The following is a 3790-nucleotide window of genomic DNA, read 5'->3' as shown; positions in this document are numbered from 1 at the left end:
TCCCGGACACTAGCACCTGGGAGGCAAACTACGTTTCGCGTTTCTTTCTGCGTCTATCTGACCCCCCACCTACAGAGTCCCCTATCGCTGCTGCATTCCTCTTCCTTTCCCTACACATCCCGAGCCACAGGACCAGACTCTGTTACAGAGGCGCGACCACTGTTGCTTCCTCCAGGTAGGCCGTCCCCAGCCAACAGTATTGAGGCAGGAATACTTATTGTTAGTGGGCACAGCCACTGGGGTACTCTCTAATACCTGCTTCTTGTCCTTCCCTCTCCTGATGTCAGTAGGGTGAGTAGGTTTGCAGATGATACGAAGATAGTTCGTGTTGTGGGCAGCGTTGACGACTGACAAATAATTCAGTGTGGATCAGTTTCAGATAGGGTTTGAGGAAATGGCGGGTGGAGTTTAACACTGACGAACGTTAAATGATGCGCCTTGGTAAGTCAAATGAAGAGATAGCACCTTATCAAAGACACGATTCTAAACAGTGTTGATGAGCAGAGGATCCTGGCGTCCATGTTCACAGTTCCCTGAACGGGGCTGCACAGTTTGATGGGATGGTTAAGAAGTCCTGTGGCATTCTTCCCTTTATTAGTCGGGACATTGAGTACAAATGTCAAGGAGTTATGTTGCAACTTCATAAAAATCACTAGTTAGGCTGAATCAGGCGTATTGTATACAGTTCTGGTCACCCCATTATCGGAAGGATGTCAGGGCGTTGGGGAGCCTCCGGAGAGGTTTAACAGGACTCTGCCGGGATTCGATGGCATGTATTACAACGAGAGGTCGGACACCTGGGCTGCTTCGTCTGGAGCGGAGGAGGCTCAGGGGAGATCTGACTGATCTCTGGAATCCGTCAGACGCCTGTCAGCCTTTGCCAAGTCAAGGAATGTGGACTCTCGGAGATGACGGCTGAAAGTAGAAGAGATTCAGAGACGGAGGAGTGATCGTGGTGGAAGAAGACAGCGCGGATTGTGGGTGGGTGGGAACAACAGTGTGGGTCACTGCTGAATTCACACACACGCTGAATGTTCACTCCACAGGTCCACATACAGAGCAGCCGAAAGATAAAATCAGAAATAAAACGGACCGTAAGATCTGCCTACTCTGCCTAGTTACATCCGTCCTCATCGCGATAGTTGCCGGGCTCTCGATCTATGGTGAGTCGAACGGGCTCCGGATGGAGTCAGAACGTAAGCTAACAGAGTGGAATGAAGAGTTAGCGTAAAACCTCACAGTGATGCCGACACGATCCTCAAAGTGACACCGACGCACCGGTTAACCGTTGCAATAACACGGCCTTTACCGGAACACAATCCAGTCTCATAATGAAACCGACATGCCATTCACAATAACACCAACAATACCTTCACCGTAGCGCTGACACGCCCCCGTACGCGACACAGATACATACCTAAACGGGACACGAACACGACCCTCCCCGTGTCACAGACATGGCACTCACAGCGACATGAACATACCCCTCACTGTAACATCGACATGCCCATGACCCTGTGACTGATAAACTCCTCAAGGCGACACCGAAACACACCTCACAGTGACACCGACACGTCCCTTGAAAGCGACACTGTGTCACCACTCTCAACATGATACGCCCCTCAGCATGAACCGTACCGCACCGTGACAATGACACACCACTTACCGTGACCGCGCGGCACCATGACAATGTCTCACACGTCATTGTTAAAGCTAAACGTCGTTCACCATCTCTCTCAGTATTACAGATTCGTCGGTCTCAAATCACCTCCGAACAAAAAAACCAGATACTTTGCCAATTCCTGACCAGTAACAGAGGTGAGGCAACAACGGACTCCTACCTGTCCTAACTGACTCGGCATTACAGGGTGGGACGGGGGGGGGGGGGAGAGAGAGTGAGAGAGAGAGAGAGAGAGAGAGAGAGAGAGAGAGAGAGAGAGAGAGAGAGAGAGAGAGAGAGAGAGAGAAAGAGGGAGATTCACTCTGTCTCTGACGCCAGGTGTCTCTGATGCGATGATGCGTCTGCAACAGACTCTGCGCCGGTGTGGAGGGAGAGACACTCAGTGTCTGACCCCGGGAGTGTGTGATGGGACGGTGTGGAGGGAGAATCACTCTGTGTCTGACCCCGGGAGTGTGTGATGTGACGGTGTGGAGGGAGATTCACTCTGTGTCTGACCCCGGGAGTGTGTGATGGGACGGTGTGGAGGGAGCTTCACTCTGTGTCTGACCCCGGGAGTGTGTGATGGGACGGTGTGGAGGGAGATTCACTCTGTGTCTGACCCCGGGAGTGTGTGATGGGGCGGTGTGGAGGGAGCTTCACTCTGTGTCTGACCCCGGGAGTGTGTGATGGGACGGTATGGAGGGAGATTCAGTCAGTGTCTGACCCCGAGAGTGTGTGATGGGACGGTGTGGAGGGAGATTCACTCTGTGTCTGACCCCGGGAATGTGTGATGGGACGGTATGGAGGGAGATTCAGTCAGTGTCTGACCCCGAGAGTGTGTGATGGGACGGTGTGGAGGGAGATTCACTCTGTGTCTGACCCCGGGAGTGTGTGATGGGACGGTATGGAGGGAGATTCAGTCAGTGTCTGACCCCGAGAGTGTGTGATGGGACGGTGTGGAGGGAGATTCACTCTGTGTCTGACCCCGGGAGTGTGTGATGGGACGGTGTGGAGGGAGATTCAATCTGTGTCTGTCCCCGTGAGTGTGTGATGGGACGGTGTGGAGGGAGATTCACTCTGTGTCTGACCCCGGGAGTGTGTGATGTGACGGTGTGGAGGGAGATTCACTCTGTGTCTGACCCCGGGAGTGTGTGATGGTACGGTATGATTGGAGCTTTTTTTTCTGTATCTGATAGCGGGACTGTGTGATTACACTCGGAGTTTGACACTCTGAGCGTGTGATGGGAAGATGTGGAGAAATGAGGTGTTGAATCTCTCAGTGTCTGAAACCGGTAATGCGTGTCATGATCTGCATGGAGTTTTGCTCTCTGTCTGATACCGGGAGGGTGTGATCGGATGATACGGAGGGAACTTTTCGCGTTTGCGTGATCAGACAGAGTAGAAGGAACCTTTCTAAGATTAACCAAGTGTCTGCCATGGAACAGTGTGGAGGGAGATTCACTGTTCCTTCCTGCTGATTTCCAGAGCAGATGTGTTCCAAGGACTGGGTCAGAATTAGCGACAGGTGTTATTATGTCTCGACGTTTGAAACAACTTTCCACACAGCGATGCAAGAATGTTTAAAACGTGATTCAAGGCTTCTCGAAATCAATTCAACGGATGAAGCGGTAAGTACCGCAACACGAGATGATCCAACAGTAACACAGGACTCGTCACAGACTCCCGGCGCACAGGGTGAAATACCCAACACACACACGCGGGATCTGGTACAGAGATAAACTCTCTCCACGCACACCCGGAGTCCAACAGAGAATGAGGCTGCCTCCACACCGTCCCATCACACACTCACTGGGTCAGACACAGAGTGAATCTCCCTCCACACAGTCCCTCCACACACTCCCGAGGTCAGACACACAGTGAATCACCCTCCACACCGTCCCATCACACACTCCCGGGATCAGACACAGAGTGAATCTCCCTCCACACCGTCCCATCACACACTCACTGGGTCAGACACAAAGTGAATCTCTCTCCACACCGTCCCATCACACACTCACTGGGTCAGACGCAGAGTGAATCTCCCACCACACTGTCCCATCACACACTCCCGGGCTCAGACACAGAGTGAATCTCCCTCCACACCGTCCCATCACACACTCCCGGGGTCAG

At 52.7% G+C, this 3790-nt stretch overlaps 1 long non-coding RNA gene across 1 annotated transcript; it reads left to right on the top strand.

Annotated features, from left to right (window-relative positions):
* Window positions 1–1042: 1042 nt before the first annotated feature.
* LOC140719943 (uncharacterized) lies at window positions 1043–3230 on the top strand. Its single transcript, XR_012097054.1, has 3 exons — window positions 1043–1163; window positions 1741–1818; window positions 3146–3230. It is a non-coding gene; the product is annotated as an uncharacterized lncRNA (long non-coding RNA).
* Window positions 3231–3790: the final 560 nt, after the last annotated feature.

The sequence above is a fragment of the Hemitrygon akajei genome, unplaced genomic scaffold (assembly GCF_048418815.1).
Source record: "Hemitrygon akajei unplaced genomic scaffold, sHemAka1.3 Scf000033, whole genome shotgun sequence".
In the NCBI taxonomy this organism is placed as follows: domain Eukaryota; kingdom Metazoa; phylum Chordata; class Chondrichthyes; order Myliobatiformes; family Dasyatidae; genus Hemitrygon; species Hemitrygon akajei.
The sequence above is the reverse complement of the archived record's forward strand: the minus strand, read 5'-3'. Positions and strand labels throughout refer to the sequence as shown.